At 37.0% G+C, this 17,287-nt stretch overlaps 1 protein-coding gene across 18 annotated transcripts in view; it reads right to left on the bottom strand.

Moving 5' to 3' along the window:
• MYT1L (myelin transcription factor 1 like) overlaps positions 1-17,287 on the bottom strand; it is a 299,550-nt gene that overhangs the window by 207,470 nt on the left and 74,793 nt on the right. For all 18 annotated transcript variants that reach the window (XM_018088859.1, XM_018088858.2, XM_018088864.2 and 15 more), the window contains exon 2: positions 5,668-5,782. The gene's annotated coding sequence lies outside the window, so the exon portion shown is untranslated. The remainder of the gene's footprint in view (positions 1-5,667; positions 5,783-17,287) is intronic.

Genomic DNA, 17,287 nt, shown 5'->3' with positions numbered 1-17,287 from the left:
AGCCTGAGGGGGTTTTGCATTTATTTACTGAAGTACATTTGAGATTATTTCTGGCATCTTTACACTGGGTCATGAAACAGCATGTTTTGGCACCTGCTAGCCTCACCAGCAATCTGCTTACTCCAGGCAGTTATCCTTGTGCTACTCCTGGGTATGCATCTGACAAAAGTCTTGCAGGGTTGCTGGGATCTGGAGTTTTGCAAACAATGGGAGAAGAGCAACATATGAAAAAGCTGCATTGGTGTTCAAGTGTTTTAGGCGAGTCTTTATTTGTTGATTTTGTATTTTAAATATGTAATAAATAATGTTTTCCATTTTTGTATGTGATATTTTATTGATTATAGTTGATACTTCAAGCGAAAACAACCCCAATAAAGTAGAGATCTTTTTTGCAAAACTCATGGGTTAGCACTTGAAAATATTCATTGTGGAAACTTTCAGGTATATTTGCAAAAACCACCTCATCTACTGAGGCATTTAGTGAAACTCTGGAACTAACAGTAATGACTATGATAGAGAAACAATTTAAATTAGTCTAGTATCCTAAATTAAACGCATATCTTCACTTCTCTTGCTACTTGCAGAGATTTCAAATCAAGAAAAAAGTATCTGGTTCTGAAATGGTTCACAAGGACTAACCAATACCATGGTGAGGTCACGTACACACAGATTATTAGAGGAGACTAGTAAAAAAATTACTCCCCTATGGAACAAGTGGAATAACTGATGATAAATGTATACAAATTACCTATTCACACAATTCAGTCTACTCAATGGGCACACTTTAAAGTACTAAGTAGGAGAGAGGGAGTAACAATTTTTTTTTAATTTATCACCTCATGACTATAACAAAGAACATGCACCCCAGTGCAGTGAAAGCAGGAGCTCTGAAGAAAAAGGTCCTTCCCAAAGAGTAGGATATTTTCCTCTGACTCTGAACTCTGACTTAGTTCCTATAGACATAAAGTTCATTTCACTTAACTTTAGACATCTGCAACACACGCTTCAACATCTAAGCTGATCCCTAGGTTTTCTTTATTCTCTCTAGTAAGGAATGTGCTATTCTACAGTCTGATTCATCTGACCTACTTAGATGTCTACCTTCTGAGGAGATGAATCACGCCCTAAAAGTGTCTATTTCTCTCCACTGACTATAGAGGGAGCCAAGCCAAAGATAATTTTGATATAAAAGACATTACATTAGGACAGATAAATTTCACCCCAGAAGCCATGAAAGTGAGCAAAACAAGAGTGAATGCTATTTTCAGCAATATTTAACTTCTGTACGCTTTTGAAATAGAAATCCATCCACAAGGTTATCTAGGGACAATTACTGAGAGCTGCTGAGCAGGATGGACTGGTCTGTCACAGGCCTCAGGGAAGCAGCCTCCTACCAAAATGTACAAGGTGACCATGAAATGGTAGTGTCTGCTCCCTCTGCACCTTCCCAAAAATGTAATTGAAAGAAGAAAGAAAACTTTAAGAGTACACTTGTCTCTTTAAAGTTTGTTTGCAATAACATCAATAAGGACATACCACAGAGTCACAAGCTGTATTTGTACACAGAAAGTATTGCTAACCTTATAAAAATCTCCCACCATGCTTTTAAAAACTCTTTTTAAAATAGTTTCTTTCTAGCTTTGATTGATGAGAAAACGTGTACCTTCTGTTGACTTTTAGATACTTATTGTATAAGAACCTTTGTAGTTTTTGTCAAACATATTCCTTTCCTCGGCATTCTTCAGCGCACTGATGAAGGTATTGCTGCACAAAGGTGCTTTCGTGCCTCTCCTGTCTCAGTGTATGAAAGTCTTTTTTTATATGCAGACTTGTTAATAAAAGCTTTATTTCTACTGTATAAGAAGCATAGGTCTAACCTAACTTAACCTTGACCCAAACCCTATTTCATCAGTGAACTGTTTCTCTGAATTCCACTTGGCTTTCAAATTAAGTCTTCTGCGTCTTCCTTGGCTTCAGAAGGAATACTTCAGTTAGAGCAATACAGTCATTCAACTGGAGCGAAAAAAGGCAAAATGTCCCTGTGTGTGCTAAGAATTTTTTTGCCCACCAAAATTTAGTACCCAATATTCATAAAGACAAAAGAATCACTTAAGATCACATAAAAAACCCTAGAAACGGGAAACTGATCAAAATCAAGTGACACGATAACCCTTCTTCGTAAAATGTTGGAGTAGGAGAAAAGAAGGGATTCAACATTGAGAAGCTGCAATGATCTGGCAAAATTATTTTTTACCTCTTCTAATCCAATTTCTCCAACACTTTCTAAGTGTTTGCTACAAAAATGATCAGCTCTATCATCATCAGATTTCTCTTAAAAAGCATCTTATGTGGCGTATTCCCCTTGATCTGGGATTGAGATTTATACACACATCTGCTAGTGCAGTGAAGAGAGACCATGACCTTTCACAGCAGGTTTAATTTGATTTTATAACCCAAACAATTTTCAGGATGATTTAGGGATTAGATATTCTGACAGGCTGAGCTATATATATATAGCTATATATATAAAACAAAAGAATTTTTTTTCCTGATTCTTACTGGTGATATACGCCTGCCCTGGCATTTTTAGCTTTAACATAACTGTTCTCTTTAGCATGCTAACACGAGCAGCAGCCTGTGATCAATCACAGTTGGCCAGCCCATGCAATATAAACAGCCATGCCTGCTCACAGGAGCAGGGATGCTGCCTAGAAACTGCAATTTGAAGAGCCTACTGCCTCATTTTTGAAACCATTTAAGTCTGGAGAGAGACAAAGAAAAAGAAGTGCAGGTTTATGTGATGATTGCTACTACTTACATTTACAGTGACAATTTATAAACTGCAAATTTAGCAACATGTGACATTTTGATTGATGAACTTTGCTTTTTCAGAGGGTCGTATTAGGAAGACTTACACAGCCAAGAGGTAACATGAACTTGTCACCATCACAGTGTGTTTGTAATACTCTATCTGAACTAGCATAAGGCATTACTTTGCTTTGTGCATCCCTGCCATTCCAGCAATATTCTTACATAAGAACCATATGACAGAGAAGTATACAGAATTCATTTCAGCTAATAAGGGGAGGGAGGATTTCTGACTACTCAATTATTTAAGGCGGGTAACTAAGATACCAGAAATATGGAAGGACACATGATTCTGCTTCAAAAGCAGAGGAAGTACAGTCACAATTGCTGATCCTTAGGTCTTGCTTAATTTTGGTCAATACTTAGCTAAGTGTCTTGCAGGAAATTTGTGGCATAGACAAAACTCATCTTTCCCAGCTCTAAGCTAATTCTCTAACTAATGGGTCAGACTTTTCTCATTCCCTGAGGCACCATAGGACAAGCAGAAATAATACAAAGCTGGCTAAGAATAATGTTGCATACCAGGGATTCCTACACTGCCTAATTAGGGTTGCTTTACTATGTCTTTTCACTGCCATGGCAGGGCAAACTGAACACAGCAGCAAATATAAAATCCCTGATCTGTGATATTGTTCTCTATGGCTCTGCATCCTGTAAGGGACCAGATCATTCCTTCAAGATGTAAAATAACTATAATAAAAATGCTTAAGATGCTGTACCTTTCATTGGGTACAAGATGAAGCTTAATATAAGGCCCAGAATGATGTTTCTACCTTTTATCAGCTGAAGTGAGCAATCCTCATAAAGACCTTTCACATAGAGAAGTGAGTTTACATGAGGTTTTCTGGGGTTAGCTCCTAAGTTTCAAACCAATTTACTCACCTACAGTATGTATAACTGTTTATATGTCAACCATGTCAGGTATATGGAATGTAAAGATAATAATTAACAAAACTTGTGTATCTGAAAAGCCTCTGCAGACAAAAAGCATCAAGCTTTAGATATATTTTAGGCAAGCAAAAAGAAAATGAGAAAAATCACACCAGCAAGGTTTAAGGTTAAGCCCTTGCAGCACGGCAAGAGTCAATATCAGATGTAAAGAAGGTAAATATTTCAATTTAGACTCTGGGGCTGTTGGTAACTTCTTATGAGTTTTCTCTCTCTCTCTTTATATTGGGACAGGATTGATACTTTTTTTTTCACCCCTAGGCCTATGTTCCTTAATTGTCCCGTTCTGTAGAAGACTCTACAACAGAATCCACCTAATTTTCTCATGTACATTTTCTCACTTCTCAAACTTCAAAATTATTTTCTTTAGCAGCCCACCAGAAAGGACTACACAGATTTCTCATGACCCTAAACCACAGCACAAGAAGTTCTATGAGCTCAACCTGTCCAGCTGAGAATTCATTTAATCATGCTTTGCATATTCTCATCCCACCTTCACATATTATTTTACCACTTTCTTCTTCTTATACTTACATCTCAAATTACTATTGCTTTCCAATGCGATACGCTGTGTCTCATCAACTCATTATAGTAGATTGGCAAAAAATAAATCAGAAGTAAGTTTTCTCCTATATTTAATCCAAACTTTCTCAATAATTAATTAATTACTGTCTAATGTAATTAACTGATTCATGCTTCATCTTACTTTAGCATCAAATTTCTGAGTTTAACTACATTTATAACTGTTGTCCATCATCATCAAAGGGACCAAGTCAGCGGAACAATACATTGTATATGTGTTTCTATCCTATAAATTATTCAGCTTTTAACTCAACTTCTTCCTGACTTTTCTCTGAGGAGTGGGACCTATGATTATTAGCAGAGTTTACTCCCCTAATAAAATAAAATCATTCTGATGTTCTTTTGGGAAAACATAGAGGACCTGTAGGAAAATCACAGCACAATTGTGTCCTGTAATATTAGCTAATAAAGGTCTGTGAAAAATGGCTCCCCAACAGCTGCTCAGCATGGAATCTGATACTAGCTTTCTGAATTTCTGGGCAATGTACAGATTTTCTGAAAAAGAATTCAGTAAAAGAAAAACGATGCAAAAAAAAAAATCTCTGTGATGAACACCAAGGGAACGCCGCCTATTTTCTCTATATTCCACATACATGGAATGCAAATGTATCCAGCATTTTGCACAAGTTTGCAAGCAATGCTTAAGAAAAATGCTTTCCTCAAAACTGAAATGGATTTTACCAATATGAGCCTCTGAATTTACTTCATCCACATTTTGTACACTTGCACACTCGATTTATACACTCATTTGTTTTTCATGACAGCATATGAGAACTACTGTGATTACCTGGAGGTAGTAGGATGACACTAGGGGAAGCCACACTTTATGAATAAATATATATATACAATGAAATAAATAGCAAGTTTTCCAACCTATCCATCCTGCATACCTGACTCTATTGTTAATGTTTAATGAAATAAAATTTCCTATTATTTACAATTAACTAGTACAACCTTTCTGATTTCACAGTAAAAAGAATTCCAGTGCATCCAGGTCCAAAACAATTCAGGTACTCATTCCTGTTCTTTGTAACTACAGCAGCAGAATAATATATGCATCATCTAATTTAACTGCAAATGATTCTTTTAGCATGAATTGTCTGTTTAAAGATAATGCACAACAGAACTCTTAACTGCATCCCAGAAGTCATGCAGCACCAGGAAGATAAGATCACAGTGGTTACCAGGGGTAGCAAATGGGAAAAGCACTACAGGAAATGAACTCTTGTCAATAATCTCAAGAGAGTGCTATATTTAGGTCAATTGTACCTGAAATCGTTTGGTGGGGTAATTGCTCTTTGGTACAGACTCCGCTCTCTGAGCCTGTCAGAGTGCTTGTAGGTCCACTGGATTGGATTCACCAGTTTTCTTCCAGACTCATTTTCTAAAAATAAAGAAAAAAGAAAAAAACTTTAATGAAGAATAGTAAGCTTACTAGGAACACAGAAAATCTCTCATACGTTATTTTAGCTTTTAAAAATTGCTTTCCATGAATGCATTTATACAAAAACTTGTTCCAATATCTAACTGGTTGCCCCAGTTTTCTAGAATAGAAATTTGTTCAGTTTTTCAGATTTTTTATTTGGCCCAGTAAAGACTTTCCAGATATGTTAAATAACTGAGGTGATTTAAAGCGCTTTTGTTGATCAGTTAATAATCAATGCAAAATCAGAATTGTTCTTAAATCTTATGATGAGTCCCAGTGCCACATTATTCTGGCTTTTATTCGGGTGGAGTCCTCAACTGATAATACAGCCTATTGTTTAAGATGGTTCATTCATGTATTCAGAGGAATGTGATTATTCAGATTTAGGAATCCAATCTAATGAGATACATGCTGACCCTTTACATCAGCTAGCTGGATTACTACAAGTATCAGAAAAGAGCACCTAGTCCATCTGTCTTATTTCTTAGAAGAAATATAATATTCTGCTTTGATAGCACAAAGTCTCCCACAGAACTACTCCTTCTTCACATTAAAGAGTCAGTATTAACCAGATGAATTTTAAAGTAAGGAAAAGCCTTCAGTATGCATTTACCTTCAACACAGACAGATAAAGCATCATATCTGTAGTCACTACTCAGTGCTTGTGATTAGCATCTACCACAATTAAAGAAAATGTCATGATGTAACTACTGCTGAAGAATAGACTTGTACTTTTTATTAAAGAAAATATAAAGGGAATAGGAAACAATACTGAAAGCTACAGTAGGCGCATCAGATATTTTAGCTATTGTTTCTTGTGAAGAACTTCAAATTCAAAGATACTCATTAAACTGAGTAGATGGCAATAACAGACGAAGTGTTAATGGGGCAGCAGTGGAGTGTGTCAGGAAAACGAAGAGACCCTGAGGGGCTCACCATGCTGTTTATGCTCAGCTAAATTCAGCAGCATTACCATAAATCCTCTAAAAGATATTGTACTCAATTCCTTATATGCTACTTTTCAGGCAAGGAAATATTCTACAGAGTAGAAAATGGAAACAACAATAAGACTAAAACTATTTTCTATTAATCAAACTGCATGTAAATACTTAGTGTAATTACTATCACTTCTTTTTGCAATTTTATAAAAACAAAGAGAGGGTCTTTCAATCTTCAAAATAATGTGTGAATTTATGTGAAAATTTCTGAAAATGTACACAGGAACAGAACCTTCAAAGAACCATCATTTCTCCCATAAAATTTTTATAATTTAAGGATTGGGTTTCAATATTAAGTTCTCACATACATAGTTCAACTGGCTAAAATAAAGATACACATAAACCAAATAACTTTTCACAAGACTCCCAAATTCTTGATTTCTAGTTAGTTTTTTTATTTATTTTAAGACAGCATTCTGAGGGAGTAAATTAATCGTTGGAAATATACATAAACCATAAATTCCAACAATTTACTTTTTAAAAAGGGATATGGTTCTACATGTATCTTTATGGTGACCTTAATACACCTTTGATCTTAGAACAAAACTTTTCCTACATAAGGATAGGTGGATTTATTCAGGAGAAAACAGCTGTAACAAGCTGCGCAACTTCAACTATAAACACAGGTGCAGGTAAGAAATAACTATTTACAGAAGAAAGGTACTAACAAAACTGTGAAAGGCTTCGCTGCCTATTCCTCTACTTCTGCTCGGCCAGCGCCTCGCCTTTCCTCACGCAGGAGCCGGCGCGGCAGGGCTGGGCTGCAGCACCACGGACAGCGCCCGCTCATTCCTGGTGGGAGTGACGCTAAAATGCAGGTGTTCTCTATATCCTAATTCGTCGATGAATTTAAAAATCATTTTAAAATTAAAATAATGTTGTTGGGTTTTTTCATTTTTCTCCCAGTGCCGTCGTGTTGAGGTCTGCTTATGATTTTTAATTCTCAGATACAGTGAGAATTAACAGATTTGAAAATGAGTTGGTTGTTGAAACATGAAGACAGAGCTAAAGGGGCCGATGGTGATGCTGGCTTCCACTATGTGCTCTTGACCTTCCATGTCAAAACTGATGTCCGCAGTTTTTGGGGAAAACTGTTTTGCATACATAAATCTCCACGTGTGTAGTACCTATTCAGAGACCTGCCTTAATATCAAACACGTGGCAAATGCACATGCAGCCATAGGAAACTTGCTTGCCACTGAGACTACTGGAAAAATGAAGTCCCAACACTTTTCCAGTCAAATTCTACTAATGATAAAAATGCTTTGTTTCAGGAACCCAAACAAAAAACTCAGTTACCCTTGTAGAAGTAGAAATATAGGGCACTTGTAAGAGGCTAAGGTGCAGACTCTCTTTACTGTTTAGCACCTAAGAAAAGCACATTTAAAAGACAGATTAAATGTCATGGTCTCTGAGATGCCCCAAGCGATGTACTTCACAGGAGAATGGCAGAAACACATGGATTGGATACTTTACCCTTATAAGCACTGGATATTTTAGTAGAAGACAAGAAAATTCCCACAAAAAGGTTACATTCTGAATGATGCTGAGAACCTGCAATTTTAACAAAGGTCATAATGAGCCCCCGGTTCTTATTATCCCTGAAGGTATGGAACAAAACCTGAACCACTAAAATAAAATCACAAGGAAATGTCCAGCTCTAGTTCAGTTTAATGCAAACACCTGCCTTTAAGAGGTTGTGTACTTCCTCTAGTGCAAGTATTTCAACAGTAGTGGCCACTTGAGCTGTTTCTGGCAGTAATTTAATTGGTTTATTGGGGTTTTTTTCAGGAAAGATGAAATAACTACAACTATTTCTAATATTTTGATAGAGTTTTTTTAGAATTAATTTTTTAGAATATTCTGACTATTCTAAATTTCACTATTTGGAATAGTCATTGTGTTTCATCTGTCTTGGAGATGTGGAATAGCAAAGGTTGTATGGATGTCTGTTTTTCCAATGTTTTCAGAAGAATGAAGGTATCTGCCCAGTCAAAAAAGCAATTTACATATATATATATATATATATAGTGAGACAGTGGGAAAAGAAAGAGCCCTGTAAAGTGGATGGGATGATTACTACTTCCTTTCAGATCAGGGGAGAGCTCTGATCACTGAGGTTTGGAACTCAGCTCAGTGACCTTGAATATTCAAACTCCACTCATGATCAGAGAGCCACCTCTTCCCAGCTGGGATAGTGGTCAAGCCACCACCTTGGATGGGTAAGAAATCTCTCTCTTTGTCACCCTTGCTTAGAGCCGTCCCCCCAGTGCCCTGAAGCTCATCTGGATATGATGTCTCTTCGGTCCTTCAGGGACAAAGACACTTTTTGGTGGTAGAGGGAGACTTCATGAGCTCTGGGAGAACAGGAATGCGAATACAGAGTGGATTTTTTTTTAATGTTCTGCTTTTTCCTATCCAGCACTAATTATCAGTATCCTCTGAATGTATCTTTTTCTTTTCCTCATCCTGCTGTAAAACCACACTCAGTGTTCTGAACACTCATTTCTTTCTGCTTTTGGTTTTCCCTGGAGGATATCCTGTAGACCTTTTAAAAAAACTCCACCTCAAAAAAAAAAAACAAAACAAGAAAAACATTTTACTTTGTAAAAAACCCCACCCTTTTATTTTCTTTTGTTCCTGGATGAAACTGAGCCTTTTGTCCAAAGTAGGGTGCTCTTTCAGGCTTTACTGCAATTCAAATACAAAATATTTCTATACCTCCCCTGAAACTCTTAACTAGCTTCACACAAAGAACAACCAACACGCCTTGTTGGTTTGTGTCATCAAACATACTCACTTTGAAAGTTTTAATCCCCTTTTGGTGTATGTTCAAAGACACCAGAACAGCTCTGTTGGCTGGTACTGCAAGAGGAAGATGTCCTATTCCCTCAGGAACGCCCCAGGTGGAGCTGCAGAAATGCCAGTGAGGCCAAAGCTGCTGTTGTTTCTTAGTTGCCCACAAAAGGCTAAACCTGAGCCTAGAAAACACTGTGCTCTGGTAATATTGGCTAGGAGTGCTGTTTTTAAGACTTACACTACTATATCAGCAAATTATACTGACAAAAACCATGATACATTTTTTCCATCTTTTTACATTTGGGAAATGACATTTAGCTCTACCAACAAACCCCACAAAACCAGGGAAAGGCTAAACTCAAGGGGATCTGACAGCACAAGGAGAAAATATTATACTGGTGTTTGGGATAATGTGGTGATCCACTTGGCTTGGCTTGCTGTGGTACTTTAATCTACAACAAATGTATATAATTTCCATCAACAAAACATTTAAAAATATGAAGTGTAAACATTTGTGAGCCTTTACATTAACTTTCATGTAAATCAACCAACAGTCTTAGTGCCAACCCTGTTTTGAAATAATGTCTTCTAGAGTTATAAAACTCTATTATCTATAAATAAAAAAGGATTATTAAGAAAAAGTGATCTTAAATATAAAAATATAGAAGAGTGAATGCCCTTCATCAGAGGAAGAAGATACCCAAAGTTGACATTAAGTGCTCTCGGAAGATTTATGAATATCAGCACTGAAAGCAGACAGTGCGTGAGCATCACTGTTATTACTGGATGTCATGTTTTCTTATGTCAAGTGTAGCTTAGGTAGGATTAAGGGTTCAAAGAATCAGCTGCTGCCAAAAAAGAATTTAAAACTAATGAGGTAAATACACAACTGGCACTGAGGGGAGTTTTTGGAAAGGCTGTGTGCATCCCCCACACAGTAGATAAATAGTTATCTCCTGACTGTGAGGCACACTGGAGAGACTGGGAAACAGGGCACTAACACCTGAGTGAAAAAACAGGGGACTTTCCTGACTGCAGAAGGCAATGAGGACAGTGAAAACACAAAGTGTTTGAAGTGTTACTTGCTCTTCCAAAGTGAGCAGTGTGCCCACTGCCAGGACAATATGGAATCTGAAAATTGCCTTAAGTAGGAGGAACACACCCCAACAGGACTGGATGAGTCAGAATGTTTTCCTTTATCCTACATCTTAAAACCCTACTACAAAGCAAATTATGTTAGGAGAAAGGCTATGGCATTATAAGCTGTTGATCTGGAGGCATTTCAAATACCTTTTGGTCAACAAATATCTTTTGGTGTTCAGATTCATCTCCTCAACACAGTATTACCCAGAGAGCCAGAGCAGAAGAAAATCAGCAGGCAAATAATCAAAACAAATGAGTAAATTAATTTTAGGGTAGAGAACTGATTTGCTTTTCTGTATCTTATCTTCTGTTTTCTTAACTAAACTGGATGTAGTGATGGCATCTTAAGGAAAAAAAAACATAAACAACTAGAAAAATGAAAACATAAAAAAAATAACATTAACCTACAGATTATAGACCTACTCACTGCAGACTATGAACTATATACAGTAAGAGTTAGCAGATTTAGTTTTACCTTCCTACACTGACAACTGTTGGACAAGACTTCTATTACAAGTGAATGCAGCAAAGTGTCATGTTACTGATGTGCCTACAGTGCCAGATTTTGGGCAGGGCTGTTTATACAGTCTACTGTGCACTGAGGTCAGATCTACCTAATGACTACAGGTGAAAGTGCTGAGCACCTACTGACTCCTCTGTAGACTAAGGCCCAGTTTTGCCATCTGCTGTCACAAGTTAAAATTTTATTCTCTCTCCTTTAATCCCTAACCAAAATTGTTTAACAACAAGGCCATCTTCTGAACAAAACGAAAGTAAAAGTGCAACACTCAGCATATTGTAACATAAGGAAGCACAGAAGTAACCTTTTCAGTACACCAGAATGAAAGCTGTAGAGCCTGGTCCAGGAAACACACTATATTTCCACATCAGATCCATTTCCTGTGTCTCCATTTGACGGTGACTTAAAAGGTCCTGTGTTGTACCCGAGGTTGACATTTGTCTGTATGAACAATTCAAAATACTTGAGAAAAATGAATATGGTCCTACTGAATAGATTTCTTCAAAAATTATTTGTGAACAGATTAGAGCACTAAATTAGTCCCAAATTGCATTCACAGTAAAATGTAGCCATGGCTATTGCTCTCTTATGTTCAAGTGATTTATGGTTTCAGACTATCTCTCAGGTGACACTAGCTCAGAAACCTATTCTTCTTTCCCCCTTATATTTCACTAGTACTGTCAGGCCACTACTTAAAGCAGTGCCTCAGATGCAAAGCTGGGGTATCCCACAGTTTGCTGGAGATAGACAGGACAACATTTACAGAACACAAAGGCAACACAAAACCCCCAACAGCAAATAGAGAGAAACCAAAATATGTTTATGAACATATGCATTGAGAGGACAAAGCCTTGATGTCCTCTGATACTGGTACAGGAGACCTCAAAGGGGTCATGGGATATTTGTGGGGCGACTTCCTACAACAGACTGATTTTTAAGAGTCAAAAGCAAAACACTAAGGTGGGCTGATGTAGCAGTTACAGTTGGAACTGCATATCAAAGAGCTGTACAAGCATATTGGTAGAGTAAATGTAGAGTATTCATGAATGGAAGAATAATCTGCAGATGCAGATACACCAACAGGTGTACAACTTGTTCCCAAAGGTACAAAAACTACATCATTAGTAAGAATCCATTATCTAATAAACTGCAGCATTTTTTATCCCTGTGCTGCTTAATTTGTATCAAAAGATAAAGAAATCAAGAATGCTTGACTAGCAGGTAGACCAGGTGTTGAATAAATAACTTATGGATTAACAGATACTGCACCATAAGACAAGCTTAAATTCTATTTAGATTCAAAAATATTTATAAGGCTATAACAAAGAGAGATGCTGGTTTAAAGGAAAATGTAACAAAAATCACAGGAATACTAGCATTTATAAATGGAAGAAGGAAGCTTCTGTCCTTTCATCACCTCCCTTGAACCACAGAACTTCTCACACTCATTGTATTGTCTAAGAACTTCAGGTTTCTCCATGGAAACAAGCAATTGTTGATGACTGTATGGGCTGGAAAATCATAAAACAGGAGGGAATAACATAACATACTGTGTGGTGCCAGAGAAAACAATGGCCTTTAAAATGGGCAAACAAGAGGCAGAGCCAGGTAAGAAACTCCTCCCTTTACTGTAAAATTGTTTAAGACTTAAAAAAGAGAGAATGAGAAAAAAAGTAATTTAAAAATAGTCAATGGTCTCATGCAATAGCCTGTGCCATGGCTAAGCCACAGTCAACTCCCTGCCACATGCCAAAAGGTCATCTCATGATGAATCCAAAAGCACGAGATAAGCACCCTCTCTCACCTACGTGTGAACGACAGAAGGGAATAGAAGAGACAAGAAAAATTAAGAGCCACTGCTGAGATGTTGAAGACCACATTTGTATTGTCAAACAAAAGACACAGCGAAAAGCAGAGAGACAAGCCAGGGGAAGAGATGAAGGAAAGAGAACAAAATGTCTCAGGGCTGGGTCACTGCAGCAAATGGGAGAAGTTTGAGGAAAACATGTCAGAAAAGCAAGCATAAGTGGGTGTTAGAGAAGATTAAAGGAGTACTTATTAACATTCTGGTTGACAAAGGTAATGAGGTATGTGTGTAAAAGGTGAAGGTTACAAATAGGGTAAGAGAAGATTATTAACATAAGCCGAAGCTTTCAACTAAGTACCAGAAGTAGTGGCAAGGTTGTAGGAGTATCAGTTGAATGTTTTTCATAACTTGCAATATTTTAATTTCTACAATAAAGCATTTCAACGATTTTTAACATTACAGTTGCTGTGTTAGATGTTAGTATTATCCAAACCCAGCCTGCATAACGTAATATTTGATCACCTTGCCCAGTATGACTCGGACCATCACCATAATTAAGGTAATGTTATCAGGTAGTTTTTTCTCATCACCTTGGCAAGTTTCAAAAGCTTCTGTTCACTGACACATTTCTAGTTCACTGGCTATTGTTTTCATTCCTTTCATCATTGTTTATTGTTTTGCAACAGATTTGAAAAACAGTTAAAAATCCTCAGGGTTTTCTCACCATGTTCTTCTTTGATCGAAGTCTCATTCCCACAAACAAAATAATTTTCTAAGTCCAGGTCATGACTATGGACACAGAGGTTGACAACCTGCCCTTTTTCTACTGAAAGTCACAACAGGTATGGGTTGTTTTGTTGCAGGCACTGTGAAAGGTAACAGCAGGTTCCCCTCTTGGGGCTGAGCTGAGGGACTGTTGGAAGAGGAACACGCTGAGAGCAGGACTGCATCTCAGGAGGCTGCCATGCTGGACACAGGTCCTGAACACTTCTGCAAGAGGAGCATTAGCCAGTGTTCAGGAAAGCTGCACCTCAGCTTTCCAGTAATAACTGTAGGAGAGACAGTGATGAACTACAGACTTCCGTCTCCAATTCTTGAGCCTTACACCTTGAGTGCAATTATTTTCATGGCTTGAACGAGAAGAAGTGACTCTCTGAGACTCAAATTTTCAAAAGATTTAAAAGCCTAAGTACTTTTGAGGTTTTGAACCTGAATGTGGTGAGTCCCCAAGGAACACTTAAGTTTGGGAGTAGAATTTAACACTGGTAGTCAAAGTATATTAGGAGATTATTATGTATGACTAAAATCAAGATGTATTTACAACAAGTTCCATCTTATTACCATTAAAGTCTACAAAAACCCTCTATTTTTTGTAAATGACAGCAGGATAACAATCATGAATTTAGGTAAGACACTTAGAAAGTGCTACCCAATTATCTGAGGACTATAGCATAAATTAAAACAACTGTCAGCAGTTAAGATTGATTCTCCTCTTGTAGCCATTTATTAGTATTGATATAGAGTTCTATTACTGAAATGAGGATAAGTTAGACCCTAAAACAACGGGCAGTTCAACACTATCAGCTTAGACCTTAGAATTTTTTTTCTGTGTGTTTTAAATAATCGGCACTACTCTGGATCAAACATTTATTGCGGAAACTCAAAGGACTTTTCGACTAACTTTTCCCAGGGGCTAATCGATAAGCCTAATTAAAAAAAAAGACCTGCAACCCTCAATCGTTCAATTGCTCAGGACTTTCAGTAATACCAGTTGCAAGGAGGAAAGGCTCTCTACTTGCCATGATTGAGAAGCTTCAATAAATATTAAAACCCAAGTGCAGATAGTTTGGCTTGCCAGACAGACAGGAGCGTAACAGAATGTCTGAGTCACAGCAGCTACAAATCGTCATGTGCAAAGTCAGTGACAGTCGAAGCAGTTGTGAATGAAAAAGATCAGCAGAATTCCATAAATGTTTCTGTTGGTTCAGGTGCTGGGAAAGATACAAGCACAGCAGCAACCTACAGGTACTCGTCCCAGTGCGAGAAAAAAGACATGGGGCTCAGACACCAACATGGTGAATATGAGACAGGCACAAAGGCTGCCAGATGGAGAGGAAAAAGCAGAAGTACTAAGGCAGAGGGAAGAAAAGATTATGTACCCGTTACCTACATGAATAGGTATATAAAAGCATATCATACCTATAGTGCAAAATTTCGATATCGAATTCTTATTTACAACACAAAACATCCTTCATTGAAATCTGTGAACTCGTCAATATAAAATTCATTAATATTTTCTTTTGAAAGAACTGATTTATAAATTCTGGAGTCTATTTCCATTGTAGAAGCCTTTGTTACTATTTATAAAGTACATTCGTTTTCATTTAAATTAAACAAAATATGTTGTAATGCAAAAAGATTGAGAAAATAAGAAAATTTAAATAAAAAACATGCATACACTGTCGCCAATAAATACATGAAAAAGCTGACAATTCTTAAGTAGTTGAAAGATTAGGGAAATATAAAAATATTAATGGAAATGAGAAAACTATTTTCCATCTACTTTTCCCAGTAAACAAAAAATTACAAGAAAACAAGCAAAAAATTGCATTAATGAACTTCAGTAACCGCACTTAATCACAAAATCTAGTCATGAATAGGCTGCTACCATAAGGTAAGACAGGTTGCAGACAGTCCTTTATATAAAAGCAAATGTCAAAAGAAAAGCTCTGATATTTGGTTGTGGGCTCCCACTTTTCACATAGGCATTTCCTAAATCCATGTTTGATGAGCTTCTCCAGCTATAAATTCTGTAAATTCCCTCTGGAGCAGTGCAGAGTGTGCTTCATGAAAATGTCATCTGCCAGCACTGCAATTACTCACACTCCAGCAATCATGTGCACAATGCAGAATGGGTCGAATTCAGGTGAGAACGAGAACCAGCAATCAAGCCTCTGGAATTGAGAACAAAGCCATTTTCTTTCATTTGCCATCAACACAACCATCAAGGCCTTAATTACAAGGCAAGTGTCAAGCCTGGCTGCTGAAAGGCTTATTATTATACAGCTCAGCTTCAAATCAGTTTTGTATTGATGAACTGCAAAAATGAGGAAGCCAGCTTAGCCCCACAAGAAAAGAAACAGGGAATAACTGATTATGTGATTGGCAGGGAAAAACAAGGACATTCAAAAATACAATTTTAGATAGTAAAAGAATTAGTGAGCAGCTCACCTAAAACCTTTCAATAAATATATTTTCTATCTCAATAGCAAATCTGGGTCACCTGATAATTAAAAGGACACTTTTCTTAGTTGAGACCATTGTAGTGTCCACAGAAGACACTGAAAAAAGTCTCTCTTTAGGTCATGCATTCTGTTTTTCAGACAGTAATGCATGTCTGTGAGCGTTCTCATTGTCCCCTTCTATCTAATTGCATGTCTTTACCCCCAACACAGAGATATTCAGTGAATTGCACATGTATTCACAAACCCTTGTTCAACAATTATCTATTCACATTAGATTAGTTGTCTTTATACTGAACAGCAGATGAGAAATCATCATTTAGTAAGCAACAGGATTTATTTATGTTGATTTAATTATCAGTAAGTACTATAGTACATAAATAGAAAGAGTACTGAAAAATGTCATTCACACATATTGTTAAAAAAAGACCAGATCAGAACACTGCTGCATTACTAAAACAGAAAAATATTTAGGCAATTGTTAGAGGAAGCATTGGTAGGTATGTGGAGTACACTGAGGCGCCTAAAGACAAAGATAAATGGAAGTGGTAGATAAATGGCTTATCAGAAGTTTACTGGCATAGTTTGATGTTCTTGATGTGGTTAGACTGTAGTACTTTAAATCCTTGTTTTTGTAAGGGCAGAAAGAAGGTACTTCAGCAGAAAGACATTAACAGAATTTGCTGGAAAGAGAGCTGTGTCATATGCTCCGTAAAGTCAGACACCCAGATACCACAGAATTGAACAGGGTCTAAGAATAAAATGAAAAGTAAAACAGACACTGGTGACAGACCCTTCTTTGGAACCCATTTGTGATAGTCCTTTCAAAACAAACAATTCTCCTAATAATGCACATTAATCACAGCAATAAGTTAATATTTTTCTAAAGTAAACCCTTTAAAAATGCGAAATAAAATTTTCAGATGTAGCCAAATCAGCCATCAAACAGAAGCC

The sequence above is a fragment of the Manacus vitellinus genome, unplaced genomic scaffold (genome assembly GCF_001715985.3).
Source record: "Manacus vitellinus isolate BGI_N305 unplaced genomic scaffold, ASM171598v3 scaffold_11_pilon, whole genome shotgun sequence".
NCBI lineage: Eukaryota > Metazoa > Chordata > Aves > Passeriformes > Pipridae > Manacus > Manacus vitellinus.
Note: the sequence above shows the minus strand (reverse complement) of the source record. Positions and strands in the feature narration are given on the sequence as shown.